This window comes from Coregonus clupeaformis, chromosome 9 (assembly GCF_020615455.1).
Source record: "Coregonus clupeaformis isolate EN_2021a chromosome 9, ASM2061545v1, whole genome shotgun sequence".
In the NCBI taxonomy this organism is placed as follows: domain Eukaryota; kingdom Metazoa; phylum Chordata; class Actinopteri; order Salmoniformes; family Salmonidae; genus Coregonus; species Coregonus clupeaformis.
The window spans coordinates 2,827,452-2,854,589 of record NC_059200.1 but is presented as its reverse complement, the minus strand read 5'-3'; the positions used below and the strand labels follow the sequence as shown (position 1 = coordinate 2,854,589).

General features: G+C 46.8%; 1 protein-coding gene and 1 long non-coding RNA gene across 11 annotated transcripts in view; one reads left to right on the top strand and one right to left on the bottom strand.

Moving 5' to 3' along the window:
• Positions 1–27,138, bottom strand: part of LOC121573566 (autism susceptibility gene 2 protein) — a 493,378-nt gene that overhangs the window by 111,374 nt on the left and 354,866 nt on the right. The window lies entirely within an intron of this gene.
• LOC121573567 lies at positions 5,916–8,494 on the top strand. Its single transcript, XR_006002070.1, has 4 exons — positions 5,916–5,983; positions 7,704–7,740; positions 8,171–8,264; positions 8,460–8,494. It is a non-coding gene; the product is annotated as an uncharacterized LOC121573567 (long non-coding RNA).

Here is a 27,138-nt window from a genome sequence, read left to right as displayed (position 1 = left end):
ACACACACGCACGCACAAACAGGCACACACTAAGCTGTGGTCGCCTCACCTCCCAACATCTGCCACACTAAGACAAATAAATAAAATGAGACAAGGTGCGGACAGACATTGTTTACCGTTACCACACATACTTTAATATTAATGCTGGGGCCACACCTGTTCTCTATGTAGGTCTATATGAGCTCTCTGCCTGTAGCAAACAAGGTCTATTTTCCCCCTAGCAGTGGAGCAGAGAGAGGCTTGGCCCTAGCTACCAAGGGCCATTAAAATAATCTCTCTCTCACTCACTCACTCATTCATCCTTGTCAGGTGAATCACCGGGGAGCTACCTTTGATAAACAAGCCTTTTTAATGCAAAGTCCTGCTGGCCATGTTGGAAATGTCCAGTATAATATTTTACATTTTTACAGCAAAAGGGTTGGTGCATGTTACTGCCTATTCTACTGCCTATACTACTGCCTATACTACTGCCTATACTACTGCCTATTCTACTGCCTATACTACTGCCTATACTACTGCCTATACTACTGCCTATACTACTGCCTATTCTACTGCCTATACTACTGCCTATTCTACTGCCTATACTACTGCCTATACTACTGCCTATTCTACTGCCTATACTACTGCCTATACTACTGCCTATACTACTGTATACTACTGCCTATACTACTGCCTATACTACTCCTATACTACTGCCTATACTTCTGCCTATATAAAAGAGGTGATGTGAAATATTTTTTCTGTTATAACTCTACTTTATATAACCACGCTAATAAGCCAATCACGACCACTGTATGTGGCGAACCACAAAGAACATGTTAATAAAAAACTAGTATTTTTTGTAATGAAAGATAATCAGAAATATGAATTTTAGCCTAAATGACGTAACTGTAAAACTATTATGGTAGAGGCCTGCTGAAAGTAGTGTATCAACTTGTGGCTACATTATGTGGTCCTTTAAGTCAAAAATCGAAACCCAAATCTAAAGATAACATGAAATACAATCTCAACCTTCACTCAACCCACTGGAAAGCCTAGTATCATGTCTTTGTTCCATAGTGATAATGCAATGACAGAGAGTGCCTAAAAGATCCCCCCCCACCCCCCAATAATAATAGTATGGGCACGCACTGAGCGCTAGTCTGGACCGGACACAGTCAGAGGGGGAGGTAGATGGCTTGTGTGTACTTGTGTGTGTGAGTGTGTGTGTGCTTGTGTGTTGGGGGTATAAGAGGAACAGCCCGCACGACTAGCACACACAAAGACGACGATGACGAGAACCCCCATTTGTTCATTTGTCAAATCTAGCATGCGCTCCCGCCATACTCCATCAAACAAAGCTGCTGCTAGCTAGCGAAGTCATTTCCCTCTCTCCCAATTACAAATGAGTCCATTAGCGTGTCTGCAGTGAGCCCTGTGCTCTGCCGCGCGCCTCCCATTAATGGCTTGTGAGATTTCCATCATAATCGTAATGGCTCCCAGAGTAGCCATGAATGCAGATGGAAGGTCGCTCATAGGTAATGAACTATCTCCCACCACCAAAGTTCGGAGTGGGGGGGGGGGTCTGTGTGTAGGAGGAAGAGAGGGATGATAAGGAAGCAAGGAAGGGAGGAAGGGAGGAGGACGGAGAGACACGATGGATAAAGAGAGGGATGAACAGTGTGCATAGCACCGATAGACCATGAATTCACAGTAAGTAAATCACATAATACCCACCAATGCAATGCAGGCTAACTAAAATGCCATCCTCAAATTTGTCTCACTGACATTCTTGCTCTCTTTCTCTTCTCTGCAGCAGCACTTCATCATTTATTTCCTTATAGAATCATAGACGCAGGAAGGGTACTCGAGTATCCCAAAGGCCGGCAGAAGGCCATATTGAGTCGTTTCATCTTACCGTCCAAAGGCATTGTATGCAGCCGGCTATCCACTTGTATCCCCTGTGGACCGGTTCGTACATAAAACATTCCCCATTCAGGCTGCAAAGGCATCGATTTCTTAATTAACTCGATTTAATGGCGAGAAGGCGGGAAAAAACTGGGAAATACAGTGCCTTGCAAAAGTATGTGATGAGGTGTGAATGACGGAATCAGGCACAGGAGGTAAAACACCGAAATCCAGAGTTTATTCAGTGTTCATGAATAAAGCGCAGCAAGCGTCTAAATGAAACTAGCACAAGGGGAAAATCCACCTTGGCTAACTACAAAGAAAGAGTAGCTCAACCGAGCTACTCACTCACACAAATGAACAATCACTCACAAAGGACAAGGGGGCAAAGGGAACACTTATACACAGACTAATGAGGGAATGAGTACCAGGTGTGTGTGTTTGACAAGACAAGACAAATGGAGTGATGATAAATAGAGTGGTAGTGGCTAGTAAGCCGGTGACGACGAACGCCGAAACCTGCCCAGCAAGGAGGAGGGGCAGCCTCGGCTGAATTCGTGACAGTACCCCCCCCTTGACGCGCAGCTCCAGCAGCGCGCCGACACCGGCCTCGGGGATGATAGAAGTCCCTCAACAGAGAGGGATCGAGGATATCCCTCACCGGGAACCAGCACCGTTCCTCCGGACCGTACCCTTCCCACTCCACGAGGTACTGAAGGCCCCCCACCGGCGCCTCGAATCCAGTATGGAACGGACAGAGTACGCCGGCGCCCCCTCGATGTCCAAAGGAGGTGGAGGGACCTCCCGCACCTCAGACTCCTGGAGCGGCCACCACCGGCCTGAGGAGAGACACATGAAACGAGGGGTTAATACGGTAATCAGGGGGGAGTAATAATCTATATGTGACCTCGTTGATTCTCCTCAGGACTTTGAACGGCCCTACAAACCGCGGGCTCAGCTTCCGGCAGGGCTGGCAGAGGGGCAGATTCCGGGTCGAGAGCCAGACCCGATCCCCCGGTACAAAGACGGGGGCCTCACTGCGGTGATGGTCAGCGTTGGCCTTCTGACGACGCACGGCGAGTTGGAGGTGAACATGGGCAGCGTTCCACGTCTCCTCACGCGCCGAAACCAGTCATCCACCGCAGGAGCTTCGGTCTGGCTCTGGTGCCACGGTGCCAGAACCGGTTGATAACCTAAAACACACTGAAATGGCGTTAGGTTCATAGAGGAGTGGCGGAGAGAGTTCTGGGCATATTCTGCCCATGGCAGGAACACCGACCACTCCCCCGGCCGGTCCTGGCAATAGGACCTCAGGAACCTAACCACATCCTGATTTACCCATTCCACCTGCCCATTACTCTCAGGGTGGAACCCAGAGGTCAGGCTGAACGCCTTCCAGACTTTTGACGTGAACTGGGGACCTCGGTCAGACACTATATCCTCTGGTACCCCGTAGTGCTGGAAGACGTGAGTAAACAGGGCCTCCGCAGTTTGCAGAGCCGTGAGGAGACCGGGCAGAGGAAGGAGGCAGCAGGCCTTCGAAAAGCGGTCCACAACGACCAGGATGGTGGTGTTCCCTTGAGAGAGAGGCCGATCAGTTAAAGAATCAACACTCAAATGAGACCATGGTCGTTGTGGAACTGGTAATGGTTTTAACTTACCCGCTGGGAGGTGCCTAGGTGCCTTACTCTGGGCGCACACTGAGCAGGAGGAAACATACACCCTCACGTCCATAGCCAAGGTAGGCCACCAGTACTTTTTGGTCAGGCAGCGCACTGTACGACCGATACCTGAGTGACCAGAGGAGGGTGACGTGTGTGCCCAGTAGATCAGACAATCACGGATAAGCGCAGGCACGTACTGCAGCCCAGCTGGACACTGCGGTGGAGATGGATCTGTGCGTAATGCCTGCGCTATATCCGCGTCCATCGCCCATACTACCGGCGCCACAATGCATGAGTCTGGCAGTATGGGGCTATTGTCTCTGGGCCTCTCCTCTGTATCATACAGCCGGGACAGTGCGTCTGCCTTCACGTTCTTCATACCCGGAATGTATGACCTGCTGCCAGAATCCGGAACTCCAGCGCGAACTCCTGTACTGTCCTCGTCCCCTGCCTCATGTGGACCAGCTGTTCACCCGCCTTTCGACCCTTGGGTGGTGATCGGAAACCACCCGAAATAGGCGGGCGAACTCCCTGTAGTCCTCCAAAGCGGCTCCTCCTTCTCTCTAAAACGCGTTGGCCCACTCCAGGGCTTTCCCCGAGAGGCAGGAAATGAGGACGGACACCTGCTCTCCATCTGATGGCGCCAGCCTGACACTGTACCTCGTAACTCTACCTCTGTCCTCACAATACTATGACATGACATCATTACAGAAGTGGCCAGAAAAAAGCCATTGCTTAAAGAAAAAAATAAGCAAACACGTTTGGTGTTCGCCAAAAGGCATGTGGGAGACTCCTCAAACATATGGAAGAAGGTACTCTGGTCAAAAGAGACTAACATTGAGCTTTTTGGCCATCAAGGAAAAAGCTATGTCTGGCGCAAACCCAACACCTCTCATCACCCCGAGAACACCATCCCTACAGTGAAGCATGGTGGTGGCAGCATCATGCTGCGGGGATGTGTTTTTCATGGGCAGGGACTGGGAAACTGGTCAGAATTGAAGGAATGATGGATGGCGCTAAATACAGGGAAATTCTTGAGGGAAACCTGTTTCAGTCTTCCAGAGATTTGAGACTGGGATGGAGGTTCACCTTCCAGCAGGACAATGACCCTAAGCATACTGCTAAAGCAACACTCAAGTGGTTTAAGGGGAAACATTTAAATGTCTTGGAATGGCCTAGTCAAAGCCCAGACCTCAATCCAATTGAGAATCTGTAGTATGACTTAAAGATTGCTGCGGAACCCATCCAACTTGAAGGAGCTGGAGCAGTTTTGCCTTGAAGAATGGGCAAAAATCCCAGTGGCTAGACGTGCCAAGCTTATAGAGACATACCCCAAGAGACTTGCAGCTGTAATTGCTACAAAAAGGTGGCTCTACAAGGTATTGACATTGGTGGGGGGGGTGAATAGTTATGCACGTTCAAGTTTTCTGTTTTTTTGTCTTATTTCTTGTTTGTTTCACAAAATTTTTTATTTGCATCTTCAAAGTGGTAGGCATGTTGTGTAAATCAAATGATACAAACCCCCCAAAAAATATATTTTAATTCCAGGTTGTAAGGCAACAAAATAGGAAAAATACCAAGGGGGGTGAATACTTTCGCAAGCCACTGTATGCCGAAACCCAATTTCCTCTTAAAACCATGTTCAAACTTCAGAAAATAATGTGGGGTGTTTTAACCTTGCAAACTTGATTCTAAGCCTAATAGATGGCTACTGACAAGTGCAAGAATATGCATTTCAGTAAGCAGTGGGCCTGTATATTATTAAACAGCTTGCTGACATTTTATTTTGGCTCTGTGAAATGCACAGAACCTGGTTGCCTGCTAATATTGAATGGGAGTCAATGCCATGCAGGGATTATTACTAATTATTGACATAAAAGGTGTAACATCTTGAGCAATAAATATTAACTGAATAACCACCCAAGTGTGAGGTTTTCTTTGAATCTCTGTGACAAAATGCTTATTGCCTTTCTCTGAATATTATAAGTATCTGATCTATATGTATTTTATGTTTGAAAGCCACACCTGTTTTAAGCAATTACATTTTAACGTAATATAGATCTAGTGCATTCAAAGAGTTGTGCTAATTGTCCCCTGTAGCTCAGTTGGTAGAGCATGGCGCTTGCAACGTCAGGGTTGTGGGTTCGTTTCCCACGGGGGGCCAGTATGAAGATGTATGCACTCACTAACTGTAAGTCGCTCTGGATAAGAGCGTCTGCTAAATGACTAAAATGTAAAGCAATTGAGTCATGAATTAGATATATTGACAACGTAGCTATGTTTTATTGGCAATCCCACTGATGACTCGAGCGATTGAGCAAAACTACGATTCCCATGGTGCACTTCACTGCACTTCCGGTCCTGCGCAGTTTCTGGAGCAGATTGCAACCCGGAGTCAGTATTCAATAAATGTGTAGTCGTTTGGAAAACAGGTAACATGTTTATTTCTAACTTCTGTAATTTTAACAAACAATAATTGTTTTCCAAAATATATATTTTTAGTTTGCGAGGTGCACACGGAATCTCCCGGAGAGGCCAGTATAACGACATTCTGATATTGAAATTAACTGGCTCCAGATGGGGTTTGCATCTCCATTCCAGCCACCATGCCGATTGTTCTTTGTTATGGTACATTTGCATGACTGCAGAAGACGGAGTAGGCTGAGATCGGAGTTGTGGTCCTCTGTAGCTCAGCTGGTAGAGCACAGCGCTTGTAACGGCAAGGTAGTCTCCTGAGTGGCGCAGTGGTCTAAGGCACTGCATCGCAGTGTTAGCTGTGCCACTAGAGATCCTGGTTCGAATCCAGCCTCTGTCGTAGCTGCCTGTGACCGGGAGACGGCGCACAATTCGTCCAGGGTAGGGGAGGGAATGGCCGGCAGGGATGTAGCTCAGTTGGTAGAGCATGGCGTTTGCAACGCCAGGGTTGTGGGTTCGATTCCCACGGGGGGCCAGTATGAAAAATATAATGAATGCACTCACTAACTGTAAGTCGCTCTGGATAAGAGCGTCTACTAAAATGTAAATGTAGTGGGTTCGATCCCCGATACACAAAAATGTATGCACGCACGACTTTAAGTCGCTTTGGATAAAAGCGTCTGCTAAATAGCATATTATTAAAACCCGGCTAGAGTTTGGAATCTGGTGAAATCCTGGATCCCGTTCTTTACTGAATCGTCTTTATTAATATGTAGCTACTCTGCTGAATTGTGATTAGCGTGGAATACACAGTGTAATTTTCATACTGGAGAAGAATGGCCTTTGCTTTAGTGAGGTCCCCATACATTTACCACACCACTGTTTTTGACCAGAATTTAGCTCCAGGTTGAGTTATCCACATTAGTCAAGAAGTGTAGGCCTCACATTTGCCACTCTTTTGGACTGCTTCAGAGGATTGCACACATTCTTCAGAATTCATTAATTTGACAAATCCATCTGGCATGTCTTAATGTATTTCTGTTGCAACCAACAGTGGCAACAGAAATATAGTATGTCTATGATCATGTAGTGAAAATGTAATGATAATCTCTAAGTAATAATGTAGCTTGTAAATAACAAATCGGCAACTCCACCTTTTTGGTAAAAAGCTGAGGGATGGGCCTGAAGAAATGTAACCACTGAATTTCATAGAGCTATTGATGCAAGTACTGACCATCCAAGATATCAAAATAATAGTATTAAGAATATATTGAGGCTATACAGTGTTGTTTAGGCCCTACAGTTACAATGTTTACAAACATTGGCGTAAAACAAGCTTCTATTTAGGGTTCTGATGGAAATTTGCGCTAAGCCAGGGGAGTCAAACTCATTCCATGGAGGGTTCGGGGTTTTCCTTTCAATTAAGACCTAGACAACCAGGTGAGGGGAGTTCCTTTCTAATCCGTGACCTTAATTCATCAATCAAGTCCAAGGGAGGAGTGAAAACCCTGCAGACACTCGGCCGTCCGTGGAATGAGTTTGACACGTGCACTAAACTCAAGTTATATCCTTCAAGAATCAATGCATATACATTATTAATTTAAAAGTCCAGAAATTGATGTATCAACCTCGGATATCCCCTTTAAACTTTTAAAAGCTTTGATTTAGATAAAGCAAATGATACACAATACACACGTTACGAAGATTTGTAACAACATCTCTTTCTTGAATGTGCAGATTGTCATGATGACGGAGCAACCAGATGAGTTTATCTGTGAGTATACTGAAAACTTAAATACCCTTGAAATGGCATCCGAGTTTATTTGTCACATGCTTCGTAAACAACAGGTGTAGACTAACTTACTTGCAGGTTCTTGTCCAACAATGCAAAGTTAAAGATAAAATATAGAAATAGTGACACGAGGAATAAATACACAGTGAATAACAATAACGAGTAAACATATCATGGCTATATACAGGTAGTACAAGTACCGCGTCAATGGTAATTGAAGTAGTTATGCACATATAGGCATAGTGCACATTGATTTACTATTGTAGCTCTCTTGCTCCCTATGTGTGCGTGCCTGTGGTGTGTATCTAGCCCTACACGCGTATGTGTAGGTATTTCACATTGCATGCCTGTGCCTATTTAGACATCAGAGTATGTGGTATCTGATATGTTACTTTTTGATGGTACCCCTCAGGGTGTGAGGACTGTGGGCAGTATCATGACTCTGAGTGTCCAGAGCTGGGACCAGTGGTGACTGTACAGGACTCATTTGTTCTCAGCAGAGCACGGTGAGTAAAAGTCCACCATGCAAGCTACCTAGTGAGAGGGTTACTGACACCAGTGTTGAGTGGGTTTCCACCTTAGCTGGTAATCTTACAAATTCTGTATTTAAAGCAGCAAATCTTTAAACTGATATTGGAGGAACAGAAATGGAGGAGGCTATGTATTGATAGAAGTTGTATTGTGTGTTTGTCATGGGTCAGGTCCTCTCTGCCGGAGAGTCTGGAGATCAGACAGGGGGCTGAATACTTTCGCAACACCATTTTCCAGAATTGCATGAAATGCGTTTATAAAAATGTCCAACTTTTCCCGAACCCTAGGCTACTAAATAGAAAATGACTCTAGTAAAAGTGAAAGTCACCCAGTAAAATACTACTTGAGACAAGTCTAAAAGTATTTGGTTTTAAATATACTTCAGTATCAAAAGTAAATGCAATTGCTAAAATATACTTAAGTATCAAAAGTAAAAGTACAAATAATTTCCAATTCCTTATATTAAGCAAACCAAACGGCACCATTTTGTTTTTTTACAGATAGCCAGGGGCACACTCCAACACACAACACAGACATACACTGAACAAAAATATAAATACAACATGTAAAGTGTTGGTCCCATGTTTCATGAGCTGAAATAAAAGATCCCAAAAATTTACCATAACCACAAAAACCTTATTTCTCTAAAATGTTGTGCACAAATACGTTTACATCCCTGTTAGTGAGCATTTCTCCTTTGCCAAGATAATCCAAGAAGAAGATTAAACAACATGATCATGTCTCCTGAGTGGCGCAGTGGTCTAAGGCACTGCATCACAGTGTTAACTGTTTCCCACGGGGGGCCAGTATTAAAAAAAAATTATTCACTAACTGTAAGTCGTATTCACTAACTGACTATAATATTTGTTGATTAAATCAGACTTTATTAGTATAATGAGTAATCCAGGAATGTCACAAGTTCATTTCTGCCCTGCTAGAGCTGCCCTGGTAAACTGTAAGTGCTGTTATTGGGAAGTGGAAACGTCTAGGAGCAACAATGGTACAGCCACGAAGTGGTAGGTCACACAAGCTCACAGAATGGGACCACTGAGTGCTGAAGCGCGTAAAAATCGTCTGTCCTCGGTTGCAACACTCACTACAAAGTTCCAAACTGCCTCTGGAAGCAACGTCAGTACAATAATTGTTCGTCGGGAGCTTCATGAAATGGGTTTCCATGGCCAAGCAGTCGCACACAAGCATAAGATCACCATGCGCAATGCCAAGCGTTGGCTGGAGTGGTGTAAAGCTCACCGCCATTGGACTCTGGAGCAGTGGAAACGCGTTCTCTGGAGTGATGAATCACGCTTCACCATCTGGTAGACCGACAGAGGAATCTGGGTTTGGCAGATGCCAGGAGAACGCTACCTGCCCGAATGCATAGTGCCAACTGTAAAGTTTGATGGAGGAGGAATAATGGTCTGGGGCTGTTTTTCATGGTTCGGGCTAGGCCCCTTAGTTCCAGTAAAGGGAAATCTTAACGCTACAGCATACAATGACATTCTAGACGATTCTGTGCTTCCAACTTTGTGGCAACAGTTTGGGGAAGGCCCTTTCCTGTTTCAGCATGACAATGCCCCTATGCACAAAGCGAGGTCCATACAGAAATGGTTTGTCGAGATCGGTGTGGAAGAACTTGACTGGCCTGCACAGAGCCCTGACCTCAACCCCATCGAACACCTTTGGGATGAATTGGAACGCCGACTGCGAGCCAGGCCTAATCGCCCAACATCAGTGCCCAACCTCACTAATGCTCTTGTGGCTGGGGACAATAAAAGGCCACTTTGTCACACAACACAATGCCACAGATGTCTCAAGTTTTGAGGGAGGGTGCAATTGGCATGCTGACTACAGAAATGTCCACCAGAGCTGTTGCCAGATAATTAGTTAATTTCTCTACCATCGTCATTTTAGAGAATTTGGCAGTATGTCCAACCAGCCTCACAATCGCAGACCATGTGTATGGCATCGTGTGGGCAAGTGGTTTGCTGATGTCAACGTTGTGAACAGAGTGCCCCATGGTGGCTGTGGGGTTATGGTATGGGGGGGCATAAGCTACGGACAACAAACAAAATTGCATTTTCCTGTCTTGCTAAGCATTCAAAATGTAATGAGTAGCCTACTTTTGGGTGTCAGGGAAAATGTATGGAGTAAAAAGTACATTATTTTCTTTAGGAATGTAGTGAAGTAAAAGTAAAAGTTGTCAAAAATATAAATAGTAAAGAAAAGTACAGATACCCCAAAAAACTACTTTAAGTAGTACTTTAAATATTTGTACTTACTGTAAGTACTGTACACCACTGTGTAAGCGCCTCTACTCTACTGCTCTATGCCACTACACAAATGTAATGATATGCATGCAATGCTTTATACTAAATATATTTTTTAAATCGCCCCAGGTCACCCCCCTCTCGCACTTTTTATTTTTTCGGCACCTCTCGATTTACAAATAAAGCACTGAACACTAGAGTCTAGACTTTAGCTAACCACCATATACGACAATATCCACACAAGTCACTAGCCAGCCGGCCATATATCATGAGTTAGAAGATTATGAATATTATGCTATATTATAAAGTTATTATTTTTAGAGCATTGAAGATAAATCACAATCAGTAAAAAAAGAAATCAAGCTAGCTGACTAGCAGATTTACATAATTCCTCAACATCAATAATCAGCTAATGCGTACCCTATTTTCCCCATGTCAATCATGTCTTTAGGAGGCACTGTAAATAGCTTGCTTACAATTTGTGATGAGTGTGTTGTTGCAGAAATAAATAGGCCTATGCAAAACTTTTTTTTTTTTTAAATAATTATAATTCTATCTTTTTCATTTTGAGCACCTGCCTCCTGAAAGGTATGTGCACTGCCCTGCAAACAGAAATATCATTAATGATGGTAGTGGCTGTAGGAATCACCTATACTTGGCATTCAGAACACATCCTAGTCTTCTCCCCAAGCCTGAGAACAGGGGAGAAAAGCATCTGTATCTTCCGGCAATTATTTTGTGGGATTTTCCTAACAATCTGAGAATATGTACTAGCACTGGCACATGGCCACGGGGCAACAGTGACTGAGTGTGGAACATCTCGGCTGACATACCGACCGTTCACTTCAGCCCATGTTTAATGGCCCATAGAATCAGTCAATGTGTTGTGAGATGAGCTAGCCTGACATTTTCACGCATGGTTCCAATTTGATAAAGACTTGTGCATCTGTATCTGAGAGTCAGATGTCTGAGGAGACTTTAATAGGAGTGAATAAATGGAGCATGATTAAAATCTGTGTGCAGATAAACAGACAGCATAGAGTCTCGTTGCCTGACCACTCACCTGGAATTTAATTCCACTGCTCTACCGATCGCTACATACATTCAGTCTGAAACTGCCATCCTAGAAGTCGTTTGTGGGACTTCAAAATGAGGGGTGATGTACAAAACAAATTAATCAGCGATTGGATCGTCTCTAACAAATCTAGCCAATCAGAGTAGCAAAATTAATAATGTAATCTTGTAGGCCAACTCTGTCCCAAAACTTTTCCTTTGCTAAATTCACTGGAAAGAAACTTGAAAATGACTTATTGTTTTGTTGAATAGTCATGACTGGTTCGAGCTATCTGTCGTGTTGTAAGACAACGGTGGCAAAGGATATCATTGCTACTTAACGCGGATCCAAGTTCAGTTTTGAGATCCACCGGCGTCATTGGCATAGGGTTAGCTGGACGTTTCTGACTGGTCTTGGAACTGTGACAACGGGCAGCCTCTCACCAGCCAAGCGATGGGATATGTAGTGATTTTGCCAACACAGCCAGATATGTATACAGTCTTGTACCCTTTACCTTTGTTACACTGACTATAATATTTGTTGATTAAATCAGACTTTATTAGTATAATGAGTAATCCAGGAATGTCACAAGTTCATTTCTGCCCTGCTAGAGCTGCCCTGGTCAACTGTAAGTGCTGTTATTGGGAAGTGGAAACGTCTAGGAGCAACAATGGTACAGCCACGAAGTGGTAGGTCACACAAGCTCACAGAACGGGACCACTGAGTGCTGAAGCGCGTAAAAATCGTCTGTCCTCGGTTGCAACACTCACTACAAAGTTCCAAACTGCCTCTGGAAGCAACGTCAGTACAATAATTGTTCGTCGGGAGCTTCATGAAATGGGTTTCCATGGCCAAGCAGTCGCACACAAGCATAAGATCACCATGCGCAATGCCAAGCGTTGGCTGGAGTGGTGTAAAGCTCGCCGCCATTGGACTCTGGAGCAGTGGAAACGCGTTCTCTGGAGTGATGAATCACGCTTCACCATCTGGCAGACCGACAGAGGAATCTGGGTTTGGCAGATGCCAGGAGAACGCTACCTGCCCGAATGCATAGTGCCAACTGTAAAGTTTGATGGAGGAGGAATAATGGTCTGGGGCTGTTTTTCATGGTTCGGGCTAGGCCCCTTAGTTCCAGTAAAGGGAAATCTTAACGCTACAGCATACAATGACATTCTAGACGATTCTGTGCTTCCAACTTTGTGGCAACAGTTTGGGGAAGGCCCTTTCCTGTTTCAGCATGACAATGCCCCTATGCACAAAGCGAGGTCCATACAGAAATGGTTTGTCGAGATCGGTGTGGAAGAACTTGACTGGCCTGCACAGAGCCCTGACCTCAACCCCATCGAACACCTTTGGGATGAATTGGAACGCCGACTGCGAGCCAGGCCTAATCGCCCAACATCAGTGCCCAACCTCACTAATGCTCTTGTGGCTGAATGGAAGGAAATCCCCGCAGCAATGTTCCAACATCTAGTGGAAAGCCTTCCCAGAAGAGTGGAGGCTGTTATAACAGCAAAGGGGAGACCAACTCCATATTAATGCCCATGATTTTGAAATGAGATGTTCGACGAGCAGGTGTCCACATACGTTTTGTCATGTAGTGTATAATCTACACAGGGCCTTCTAATCAGCAGGTTTGCATGGGCGGGAGTTTCATATTTCCATGGTGATATCATCATGCGGTAAATTGGTTAACAGACCAATAACAAAGAGAGTTCCAGACCTCTCTGCCAATATCAGCTAGTTTTGAGTTTTCCCCTCCTCACTCATACCACTCCCAGACAGTCCTAGCAAAATTCTTGCTTGAGAAAGTTTTTGCTAAAAAGCTAATTTTGCCTGATTTAATGGGAATCTATTACAGTAAAGTACTTAATTGTTACACAGAAATTATTTGATATTAATATCAAAACGGCTGCATTGGGCCTTTAATGTATTGGGCCTTTCTGCTAAACTTCTGCTAGTATTACCGGCTAATGTTCCTGTTTTAAAATATGAGGTTACTTGTGATTAATGCAAACAGAGAACTATAAACAAGGGTCAGTTACAATAGCTCCATAGTGAGGTATTCCTATTACCTCCCAGGAGTCTCCCTGTGTGTCTCCCTCCCCTTCCCTTTCATCTGAAATCACTATGGAGGAACAACATGCTAACCATGTGATTTATTCCTTATTATACTGCTTTTTAAGAAACTGTCAGCCAACCTCATGAATTCATTAATCTCCATAAAGCTTCCTCAGAACCACTTAGACTGTAATCTGGGGTGAGACCTCTTATCACTTCATTTGCACATGCAGAGGGCCATCAATTCCTGTCCAGTATGGAGGGTAGGTAGCTAAGGGGAATGATCAGGCCTAAGGTGCTTATAGAGACACATATGTGGAGAGACGCCATGACAGGAAACTAATAACATACTGCGGCTCAACGCAGGTGTTACATTAGCAAGCTATAGTAAAACGTTATTTCTTTACAATATCAACCAAGATCGCAATTCATTGAAGTACTGCTACTGTGTGCCAAGGCCGCAGAGCCAAAGCTTCCACTTAAAAGCAGTTAGCTTGTGCCTGGCTAGCTCTAGCGCAGTGCAGTGGCCTCATAAAGGCAAACAATGGCTTGACTTAATAAGATCCAAAATGGCTCCCATGGGGGGAGTACAGCCAGCCCGTCAAGCTGGGGAATTTCATTTAATTTCCCTGGGGTCATCTATGTCTTGTACACATAATTAGAGCCCAACGTGATTCTCTCCCTGTTTTGTCAATAAATCCCCCAGGACCAATCAGGACAGGGGTTGGACATGATTCTCTGACTCGACCTGCTCCCGTTGCCTCGACGAGGCAGCATTGCAGCAAAGCTACCTAATTATGCAGCTCTAACAAGTTAGCGTTGGTCGAGGCAGTAACAGGAACAGACGGGGAGGACAGGGAGGCAAGGACAGACCTGAGGAGGAGAGCTGGAACTGCTAGGTACTGTAGGTGGAGGGGAGGCCCCTGGCGTCATTTGAATCATTTGTAGCTACCGCTGTGCATGCTGGGGCAGCTATTGTTGTGACAGGCGGGATGTCAGAGTGGCATATTTAGGGTTGTCTTCAGAGGTGACCTGGGACCTCCCAGGGTATTAGAGATACAGTACAGGGAGATACAGCTTCCTATAATGGCTACTAGCCATAACTCCACCATATGCCATAAAACATACATAACCAGAATTCTTAGCCAGGAAGTAAACATTGAAGCACAGTGACATGACATTACTAAAGGTGCACACTAAAGAACTCTCGTTATAAGAATGCGTGGAGTGAATCTTTTCTATTTTCCATTATTTTTCAAGGATCTATTCAGCGGTGCCTTGCATACGACGCAATACAACACAATGTCTACCTTGTGTTAGTGTGACAATAGCAACAAAAACATCCTTTCACTGGTGTATCCTTCACCGCCTATACAACTAACAGACACTGCCAGCCAGTGAAAAGCAGAACTAACTCAGGAATAGAGCCATTTGTGTAGGTGAGGCAAGGTTGATCTTTAGAGGGATGGAGGGAGAGAGAAAAAAGATAGAAGGCAGTCAACTCTAAAGTGAGCGCCTGCAGGAATCATTGGCTTGACAAAAGGGAAATGAGGGGGCAGAGGTTGTGTGCAAGTGACTGGCCGGTCGCCGAGGGGCTTCTGCGTAGGTGAGCGGGGCCTTAACTGACACCCGCCGCCATCCACCGCGCACATAGAGAAAGTTTAACCTTGGAGTGTCTGAGAAACTCTCAGCAGGCAGGAAGAGAGAGGGCACGGAGAGAGAGGGGGAGAGAGTGAGGGGGGAGCGAAAGAGGGAGGAGGGATGGCGAGAGCGATATAGAGAGAAACATATATACACTGCTCAAAAAAATAAAGGGAACACTTAAACAACACAATGTAACTCCAAGTCAATCACACTTCTGTGAAATCAAACTGTCCACTTAGGAAGCAACACTGATTGACAATAAATTTCACATGCTGTTGTGCAAATGGAATAGACAACAGGTGGAAATTATAGGCAATTAGCAAGACACCCCCAATAAAGGACTGGTTTTGCAGGTGGTGACCACAGACCACTTCTCAGTTCCTATGCTTCCTGGCTGATGTTTTGGTCACTTTTGAATGCTGGCGGTGCTTTCACTCTAGTGGTAGCATGAGACGGAGTCTACAACTCACACAAGTGGCTCAGGTAGTGCAGCTCATCCAGGATGGCACATCAATGCGAGCCGTGGCAAGAAGGTTTGCTGTGTCTGTCAGCGTAGTGTCCAGAACATGGAGGCGCTACCAGGAGACAGGCCAGTACATCAGGAGACGTGGAGGAGGCCGTAGGAGGGCAACAACCCAGCAGCAGGACTGCTACCTCCGCCTTTGTGCAAGGAGGAGCAGGAGGAGCACTGCCAGAGCCCTGCAAAATGACCTCCAGCAGGCCACAAATGTGCATGTGTCTGCTCAAACGGTCAGAAACAGACTCCATGGTGGTATGAGGGCCCGACGTCCACAGGTGGGAGTTGTGCTTACAGCCCAACACCGTGCAGGATGTTGGGCATTTGCCAGAGAACACCAAGATTGGCAAATTCGCCACTGGCGCCCTGTGCTCTTCACAGATGAAAGCAGGTTCACACTGAGCACGTGACAGACGTGACAGAGTCTGGAGATGCCGTGGAGAACGTTCTGCTGCCTGCAACATCCTCCAGCATGACCGGTTTGGCGGTGGGTCAGTCATGGTGTGGGGTGGCATTTCTTTGGGGGGCCGCACAGCCCTCCATGTGCTCGCCAGAGGTAGCCTGACTGCCATTAGGTACCGAGATGAGATCCTCAGACCCCTTGTGAGACCATATGCTGGTGCGGTTGGCCCTGGGTTCCTCCTAATGCAAGACAATGCTAGACCTCATGTGGCTGGAGTGTGTCAGCAGTTCCTGCAAGAGGAAGGCATTGATGCTATGGACTGGCCCGCCCGTTCCCCAGACCTGAATCCAATTGAGCACATCTGGGACATAATGTCTCGCTCCATCCACCAACACCACGTTGCACCATAGACTGTCCAGGAGTTGGCGGATGCTTTAGTCCAGGTCTGGGAGGAGATCCCTCAGGAGACCATCCGCCACCTCATCAGGAGCATGCCCAGGCGTTGTAGGGAGGTCATACAGGCACGTGGAGGCCACACACACTACTGAGCCTCATTTTGACTTGTTTTAAGGACATTATATCAAAGTTGGATCAGCCTGTAGTGTGGTTTTCCACTTTAATTTTGAGGGTGACTCCAAATCCAGACCTCCATGGGTTGATACATTTGATTTCCATTGATAATTTTTGTGTGATTTTGTTGTCAGCACATTCAACTATGTAAAGAAAAAAGTATTTAATAAGATTATTTCATTCATTCAGATCTAGGATGTGTTATTTTAGTGTTCCCTTTTTGAGCAGTGTATATATAGAGAGCGCGAGAGACAGACAGACAGACAGAGAGAGAGAGAGTGAGGGAGAAAGCGAGGGAGAAAGCAAGAGAATGAGCTTGGGAGCCAGAGAGCGAGAGAGAGAGAGAGAGAGAGCAGGACATGGGCACCATGGAAAGAGTCCTGAATAACAACAATAGTGTTTTTTCCTAAAGAGTGGGTTTCCAGAGACTACGGTTTAAACCCAAGGTCTGAGTACATGCATTATTAAATGCTGGCAACAGACAACGCTGTGTCATAAATACAGATGAGGACAGACACCTGAGGAGGGCACGGCCCACGGCCTAGTCTTGATCCGACCACAAATATATCAGTCTCACATATCATGATGGAAGGTTCTAGAACCCCAAACAGATGATTCTCCTAGAGGCTCAAAATAACTACTGTATGTCTGGTCTGACCAATGCCACTTTAGGGGGCTTAGTATAGAAAGTCTTTATTTATTTTTTATCACTGTTGTCATTCAGTTTGAACCCCCTAAGGTCTAAGGCCCCGGGCTGGTTTTCTACTAAGCTAACATATGGAACTGTTTTAATATGGTCATACCAAGGACCCCTGTAAGTAAAAATAAAACTATATAAAACAATTATTTGATGAAACATTGAATTTGGCCATACTGCTATTAGCCCATAGAAACATATTGAATAACATATTCATACATGGCAAAACAGATAGTCAAAAAATAAATAAAAAATATGTTTGTTTTGAAGTGTCTGTCCTATATTATCTGAGAGTTTTCAAGAAAAGCATTTCACTGTACTTGTGCATGTGACATTAAAACATGAAACCCCTTTCCACCCCCAAATATTTAACCCCTTTCCACCCCCAAATATTGAACCCCTTTCCACCCCCAAATGTACTTCCATAAATGTTTTTAACTGGTACTAGGCTACCTTCAGACGAGTCTTGTGACATGTACAGTGAGGGAAAACGGTATTTGATCCCCTGCTGATTTTGTACATTTGCCCACTGACAAAGACATCATCAGTCTGTAATTTTAATGGTAGGTTTATTTGAACAGTGAGAGACAGAATAACAACAAAAAAATCCAGAAAAACGCATGTAAAAAATGTTATAAATTGATTTGCATTTTAATGAGGGAAATAAGTATTTGACCCCTCTGCAAAACATGACTTAGTCCTTGGTGGCAAAACCCTTGTTGGCAATCACAGAGGTCAGACGTTTCTTGTAGTTGGCCACCAGGTTTGCACACATCTCAGGAGGGATTTTGTTCCACTCCTCTTTGCAGATCTTCTCCAAGTCATTAAGGTTTCGAGGCTGACGTTTGGCAACTCTAACCTTCAGCTCCCTCCACAGATTTATAATGGGATTAAGGTCTGGAGACTTGCTAGGCCACTCCAGGACCTTAATGTGCTTCTTCTTGAGCCACTCCTTTGTTGCCTTGGCCGTGTGTTTTGGGTCATTGTCATGCTGGAATACCCATCCACGACCCATTGTCAATGCCCTGGCTGAGGGAAGGAGGTTCTCACCCAAGATTTGACGGTACATGGCCCCATCCATCGTCCCTTTGATGCAGTGAAGTTGTCCTGTCCCCTTAGCAGAGTAACACCCCCAAAGCATAATGTTTCCACCTCCATGTTTGACGGTGGGGATGGTGTTCTTGGGGTCATATGCAGCATTCCTCCTCCTCCAAACACGGCGAGTTGAGTTGATGCCAAAGAGCTCGATTTTGGTCTCATCTGACCACAACACTTTCACCCAGTTCTCCTCTGAATCATTCAGATGTTCATTGGCAAACTTCAGATGGCCCTGTATATGTGCTTTCTTGAGCAGGGGGACCTTGCAGGCGCTGCAGGATTTCAGTCCTTCACGGCGTAGTGTATTACCAATTGTTTTCTTGGTGACTATGGTCCCAGCTGCCTTAAGATCATTGACAAGATCCTCCCCTGTAGTTCTGGGCTGATTCCTCACCGTTCTCATGATCATTGCAACTCCACGAGGTGAGATCTTGCATGGAGCCCCAGGCCAAGGGAGATTGACAGTTATTTTGTGTTTCTTCCATTTGCGAATAATCACACCAACTGTTGTCACCTACTCACAAGGCTGCTTGGCGATGGTCTTGTAGCCCATTCCAGCCTTGTGTAGGTCTACAATCTTGTCCCTGACATCCTTGGAGAGCTCTTTGGTCTTGGCCATGGTGGAGAGTTTGGAATGTGTTTGATTGATTGCTTCTGTGGACAGGTGTCTTTTATACAGGTAACAAGCTGAGATTAGGAACACTCCCTTTAAGAGTGTGCTCCTAATCTCAGCTCGTTACCTGTATAAAAGACACCTGGGAGCCAGAAATCTTTGTGATTGAGAGGGGGTCAAATACTTATTTCACTCATTAAAATGCAAATCAATTTATAACATTTTTGACATGCGTTTTTCTGGATTTATTTGTTGTTATTCTGTCTCTCACTGTTCAAATAAACCTATCATAAAAATTATAGGCTGATCATTTCTTTGTCAGTGGGCAAACGTACAAAATCAGCAGGGGATCAAATACTTTTTTCCCTCACTGTACGTGGTTGTGAGTCTCATCTTACCATAGAGGGGTCATATTAGTTTGTACCCCAAACCGTTCGGAGAGCTACAGACATTTTCGCGAGAACACCGATTATCGGGATGTCTCCTGGTCTGACAAATACCGCTGTAGCTCTGCCACCTTCCACCACAGATGCAGAAGGCCGACATCGGCGGATGTGGTGGATTGAGACACCGCCCATGAAAAAAACAGATATCTCTAGCGTAAACAGACAGATTTTTATGGGGATTGTGTTATTATGCTAATTCGATTTCCACGGATCGCGGACATCGACTCTAGGTTAATGTTGTTTTGTAGTGTATGGATGGCATTAAGTGTTCAGCAGATTAGTATGTTAGTAACAGGGATAGGAGATTAAGTTCATGACCAGAACTGAGGAAATACAGACATTTAATATAAATAGCAAAAAAACATTGGTCCATGCAGTGGTGTAGTGGAGGGTATATCGCAGATATACGCCATATACCCACTTATTTTTCAGTGGGCATTGTGTATACTCACTTCTTAATCCCAACGATGTGTATCAAAGTAGTGTTGTGGAGGTATACGAACAGATCAGAATGTTTAGCTTAAAATGTTGATAAACTTTTATTTCTTCACATTTTAGGCGCAGCAATGTGCACACGGCAGTAGGCCTACGCGCGAATGTTCCAAAATGCAATTTGCGGTTTCATGGACAGAGATGGAAATATCCGTATGAAATTTAGAAAGAGAGGAGATCTAATGATGTAACAACTATCATGGGTTGCTAATATGACTAGGATAATGCCTCCATGTTTCTATGGCGGGATTTTGGCTATACACTCTTACAAAAAAAGGTGCTGTCTAGAACCTAAAAGGGTTCTTCGGCTGTCCTCATAGGAAGAACCCTATTTGGTTCCAGGTAGAACCCTTTCCACAGACGGTTCTACATGGAACCTAAAAGGGTTTTACCTGGAGCCAAAAAGCGTTATCATATGGGGACAGCTGAAGAACCCTTCTGGAACCCTTTTTTCTAAGAGTGTAGTCTACTTTAAAGCAAGGTAAGACATGCCTCGTAATATGAAGCAAAACATCCAGGTGTGGAAATGTGGAAATAATCTGAAACCTGTGAGTTTCTGACTCAGTTGACAGCCTCATTTATCTGTTTCAATAGTAGGCCAATTATTAGCCTACTTGCACAGTACAGCTTTGGTTGGCCTGACTGTGAAAGACCAATATGGGATTTCTCATTTTAGGTGATTCAGAGTGTATGTCACTGTTTCTCAGATAATTTTTCACACAGGGCACCTTTCCTTAGCTAGGTGTGCCGTTTGGGAATTTTGGGCCAAACTAGAGTATACCCACTTCTTCAGGCACCACTACACCACTGGGTCCATTTCATTTGCCAAAAATAGTACTAATGTCATCAATATCTTGTTTATGAAGGCTTATACTCAACATGGCATTATGTGCAAGGAAAAATCCCCAGGGCATACATGTAACACTCTGGCTCCAGGGACTCTGATTGTTGAGCCAGGGTTGTTATTTTTATTTAGGGTGTCTTTTGTTTTGGTGTTGTATTTCTAGGTTTGCCTTTCTGTTGGTTGTATTTCTAGGTTTGGTCTATGACTCCCAATCGGAGGTAACGAGTGTCAGCTGTCGGCTCGTTATCTCTGATTGGGAGCCATATTTATTCTGTATGTTTTCCTGTGGGGTTTGTGGGTTTTTGTTTCCTTGTTGCTGTTAGTGTATATCAGTATTTGGACTTCACTTTCGTCCTATTTGGTTTGTTGTTTTTGATCGTGGTTTCTTTAATTAAATAAAGTCTACGATGTTCGCTCAACACGCTGCGCTTTGGTCTCCTCCTTCAGACGATCGTGACAGAAAAACCCACCAAAGAAAGACCAAGCAGCGTGTCCAGGAGCAAGGAGACTGGACATGGGAGGAGGCGCCGGGCAAGGAGATGGAGAGGCTGGCGATGGCCCAGGTGGGCACATCGTGGTCCTGGGAGGACATGCTCGGAGGCAAGGGACCTTGGGGGAAGATCAAGGCCCTGGCGAGAGAGGAGCATCGGCGGCAGCAGGTTTTTCGTCGGAAGGACGAGAGGCAACCCCAAGAAATTTTTGGGGGGGGGCACATGGCTTAGCGGCTGGGCAGCAGGAGGCTGCCACAGGGAGAAAAGGAGAGAAGGCTAACGGAATACGGGAGCCATTGGCGAGTAGAGGAAGGGAAGTGTTTGTGGCACGGCGTGAAAGACTGAGGTGTGTTGCCAGTCCGGTCCGGCCCGTTCCTGATCCTCGGTTGAGGCCAGTGGTGTGTGTTCCCGGTACGGACCGGCCTGTTCCTACTCCAAGCACCAGGTCCACGGTGTGCTACGCCAGTCCGGCCCGGCCTGTTCCGGCCACTCGCACCAGGGATACGGTGCGCGTCGCCAGCCCAGCCCGGTCTGTTCCTACTCCACGCACCAGGGATACGGTGCGCTTCGCCAGTCCGGCCCGGCCTGTTCCGGCCACTCGCACCAGGGATACGGTGCGCGTCGCCAGCCCAGCCCGGCCTGTTCCTACTCCACGCACCAGGGATACGGTGCGCTTCGCCAGCCCGGCCCGGCCTGTTCCGGCCACTCGCACCAGGGATACGGTGCGCTTCGCCAGCCCAGCCCGGCCTGTTCCTACTCCACGCACCAGGGAGACGGTGCGCGTCGCCAGCCCAGTCCGGCCTGTTCCTGCTCTCCGCACTAGGCTTAATGTGAGTCCCCAGGGTCCAGCATGCCCTGTTCCGGCTCCCCGCACTAGGCGTTATGTGCGTCCCCAGGGTCCAGCATGCCCTGTTCCGGCTCTCCGTACTAGCCCTTATGTGCGTCCCCAGGGCCAAGCATGCCCTGTTGCTTCTCCCCGCACTAGCCCTGTGATGCGTGTCCTCAGCCCGGTACCTCCAGTTCCGGCACCACGCAACAGGCCTACGGTGCGTCCCCAGGGCCAAGCATGCCCTGTTGCTTCTCCCCGCACTAGCCCTGTGATGCGTGTCCTCAGCCCGGTACCTCCAGTTCCGGCACCGCGCAACAGGCCTACGGTGCGCCTCAGACGGCCAGAGTCTGCCGTCTGCCCAACGGGGCCTGAACTGTCCGTCTGCCCAACGGGGCCTGAACTGTCCGTCTGCCCAACGGCGCCTGAACTGCCCGTCTGCCCAACGGCGCCTGAACTGCCTGTCTGCCCAACGGGGCCTGAACTGCCCGTCTGCCCAACGGCGCCTGAACTGCCCGTCTGCCATGAGCCATCAGAGCCGTCCGCCAGACCGGAGCCGCTAGAGCCTTCCGCCAGACAGGATCAGCCAGAGCCTTCCGCCAGACAGGATCAGCCAGAGCCTTCTGCCAGACAGGATCAGCCAGAGCCTTCTGCCAGACAGGATCAGCCAGAGCCTTCCGCCAGACAGGAGCAGCCAGAGCCTTCCGTCAGACCGGATCAGCCAGAGCCTTCCGCCAGACGGGATCAGCCAGAGCCTTCCGCCTGCCATGAGCAGCCAGATCCGTCAGCCAGCCATGAGCAGCAGGATCCGCCAGAGCCAGCCAGCCAGGATCCGCCATTCAGTCCGGAGCTGCCCCTCAGTCCGGTGCTGCCACTTAGTCAGGTACTGTTCCTTAGCCTGGTGCTGGTCCTTATCCCGGTGCTGGTCCTTAGCCCGGTGCTGCCCCTTAGCCCGGTGCTGCCCCTTAGCCCGGTGCTGCCCCTTATCCCGGTGCTGGTCCTTAGTCCGGTGCTGCCCCTTAGTCCGGTGCCGCCCCTTAACCCAGTGGGGTGTAGTTGGGGGGTGGTAATGTGTAGAGGCTAAGTAAGTGGGTAATGACTATGGTGGGGTGGGGACCACGACCTGGGCCAGAGCCGCCACCTGGACAGACGCCCACCCAGACCCTCCCCTAGACGGTATGCTGGTGCGCCCGGAGTGCGCACCTTTAGGGGGGGGTACTGTAACACTCTGGCTCCAGGGACTCTGATTGTTGAGCCAGGGTTGTTATTTTTATTTAGGGTGTCTTTTGTTTTGGTGTTGTATTTCTAGGTTTGCCTTTCTGTTGGTTGTATTTCTAGGTTTGGTCTATGACTCCCAATCGGAGGTAACGAGTGTCAGCTGTCGGCTCGTTATCTCTGATTGGGAGCCATATTTATTCTGTATGTTTTCCTGTGGGGTTTGTGGGTTTTTGTTTCCTTGTTGCTGTTAGTGTATATCAGTATTTGGACTTCACTTTCGTCCTATTTGGTTTGTTGTTTTTGATCGTGGTTTCTTTAATTAAATAAAGTCTACGATGTTAGCTCAACACGCTGCGCTTTGGTCTCCTCCTTCAGACGATCGTGACAATACATACATTCATACATCTATACATGTTAATTTTTCAGGGCTTAAGTTTTGTTTCCCAACCAAAGCCTCCCTGTATGCAGCGGATCTCATTAAAGCGGTGATATAGATCCACAATTTGACAGGGACATTTTTCTTTTCCAGGTCAGGAAAGATGGAAATGGTTTTTCTTTCCACAGGAGAGAATATCTCATTCAAACAGTGTATTTATGGTTTTTGTTGCTGATAAAATTATTTTTTCATTGCCTGTGTTCTCCATCTGCATTGGGAATTGAAATGTTGCCACTGCCGAGTGTTTTCCCTTCATTCAATTTCAAGGACTTGGTAACCTTGTCCCTATTCAAACGTGTACATTATTACTTTTTATTGTTGGCCATAAATGAATGGTGAGGTCGAGGGCTCTGGAGAGCTAGGAAAACACAGAGACAGAGAGCGGGAGAGCGGGAGAGCGGGAGAGCGGGAGAGCGAGCGAGAGAGAGAGAGAGAGAGAGAGAGAGAGAGAGAGAGAGAGAGAGAGAGAGAGAGAGAGAGAGAGAGAGAGAGAGAGAGAGAGAGAGAGAGAGAGAGAGAGAGAGAGAGAGAGAGAGAGAGAGAGAGAGAGAGAGAGAGAAGAGCTTCTATACCACAGGGACAAAGAGGCTGTAGTGTAGTGTACTGTAGCTGTCACCACTGACCTCTCCTGATCCTCAGTCATGGATGCCCAGAGTCGGGGGGAAGAGTAGGAGCTTGTGGGTGTTAGGGAGCCCCATCAGGGGCCCCATCAGGGACTGGTGAGCCCAAAAGTGAGGAGGAGAGAGACCAGTGAAGAGAGAGAGAGAGGCAGTAACCTAACCCTCAGATTATTGGTCTATCACCCCATCACTGGCCTACCAAATACACATTGGGGCTCCACTAGTAGCCTGGCAGACCAGGGGTTGTCACTTTTATCACTGTGTATTTACTTACAATGTCTGTAGTGTAAGTGCCTGGGGAGTATGGCATGGGTGCTGCTGCTGAGTGGACATTAGTGACATGTTGATTATTGTCCTCATTGTAATGTTGAGTGTTAGTACAGGGAGATGTACTGTGATAGAATGAGGGTATGAGGATATGCCTGCTGGGGGAAGAGACTAGTGACTGGGAACTAGGGACTGGGTACTAGTGACTGGGAACTAGGGACTGGGTACTAGTGACTGAGAACTAGGGACTGGGTACTAGTGACTGGGAACTAGGGACTGGGTACTAGTGACTGGGAACTAGTGACTGGGTACTAGTGACTGGGAACTAGGGACTGGGTACTAGTGACTGGGAACTAGGGACTGGGTACTAGTGACTGGGAACTAGTGACTGGGTACTAGTGACTGGGAACTAGGGACTGGGTACTAGTGACTGGGAACTAGTGACTGGGTACTAGTGACTGGGAACTAGGGACTGGGTACTTGGGCTGTGTCTGAAATGGCACCCTATTTCCAATATAGTGCACTACTTTTGACCAGGGCCCACAGGGTTACTCAGTGACCACAGGAGAGACAATGGCTAGAGGTTGAAAACAGCTACCACCACAGTGTTACACAGATCTGTACAGGGTCATAGAAACATATAGCAGAGGAATGCCCACAATGTACTGGGATGCTAAGTGTACATACATATACCCTTACATGCTAGTGATATATTAACTACTAAAATGGTCCACAACCCTACCAGGAAAATAAATAGCGTAAAACAGTATTACTGCTCTGACATTTATTCATCATGCAATTAGTGAAAAGAAATCACAATTTTGACAGTTGATTACATTGGTTGTGTTTAATTATCAGTATGTCAGTGGGAGAAGTGTAACACTCTCCTCGGGGCATGCTGACCTTCTCTCCCATGGTCCAATGCTCTGCCTTGTCATTATGTACAGCTGTGTGTGTGTGTGTGTGTGTGTGTGTGTGTGTGTGTCTGCCTGCCTGCTGGGCCTGTGTGGAGAAAGAGAGCATGCTGACCTGGCCATCCGTCAACCAGCCAGCCCAGCATCAGTCCATCCCCATCCATCCATCGCCCTCCTCCCCTCCCCTCTCCTCCCCTTGCCTCTGGCCTCCCTGGCATGCCGTCAGTGTAGCGCTCGGCCAGGGCCCAGGTCTCCACATTAATTTCTCATCTGAGCCGCGTTAATGAGCTCCTCCTGCTCACCCACCTCTGGGGCTCGGCTGATTACCAGACAGGGTGGGCGACCATTTGTCAATGGCAAGAGGTGGTGGCATTTACACCGCTGACCTTGCCTGAGAGGGAGGGAGGGAGGGAGGGAGGGAGGGAGGGAGGGAGGGAGGAGGGAGGGAGAGCAGAGCGCCTCCACATTGTTTCCACTGTTTTCATTGTCTTCTCTCCCATGTCTGAGGACAATTTCTGTCCGTGAAAGTGAAGGATTGATGGAGAGAGGGATCGAGAGAGGGAGGGAGCAAAGGGGGTGTTGCTGTCTGAATGTTCTCTATCTGTCAGGGGTGTTTTTCTGATTCATCGTCTTAAGCGAAAATTGCTCAGAGGGACAAATGTCAAGGCACAATCATTTTTATATTCCTCATTTCATAGCTTCTTGTTATTGGAAATAAAAGCCTGCTCTTTCCCTCTCCCTCACTCCCTCTATCTTTTTCTCTGTGTGTGTGTGTTTATGTGAGGTAGCAGGCTGCTGTGGTCAGCCTCAGAGGGAGTGGGGATTTGTCAGTAGTGGGATGGAGAGGACCTGTGTAGGTCTGTGACACTGGCTAACCTTGGCTGGGGCTGCTGGTACTCCGAGGTATCCATCACAGTGGCAGCCCTTAGCCCCCCGCCCCCCGCCCCCCTACCCCTGCTCCCCTCCTGGTCCTGGGGAAAAGCCACAGAAGTTGCCGGGGGAGGAGAAAAAGCTAGTAAAAATGTAATGCACTCCGCAGAGCGGTCATGTCATACTTGGTTATGGAAAATAATCCCAGATGCCTGCAGTGCTAAAATGGAGCTGTAATGTGCTCGCCTCCTAACCCGGCCTGACAGCCATGATGTACGACTACCATTACCGGAAAATATCACTTCAACTAACCCATGATCCGGCTCCGCTAAGGGTCATATTATCCATGAGGAACAAATCACACTCCCCCAAAGTAAATACAAATGTCCTACACAGACTGGGTACAAAGACGGGAGAATGGGGGAGAGGGAGAGGGGGGAGCGATACGTTACCTATGACAACGCTCTGCGGAGTGACAAGGATGATAGAGTACGTGACAAA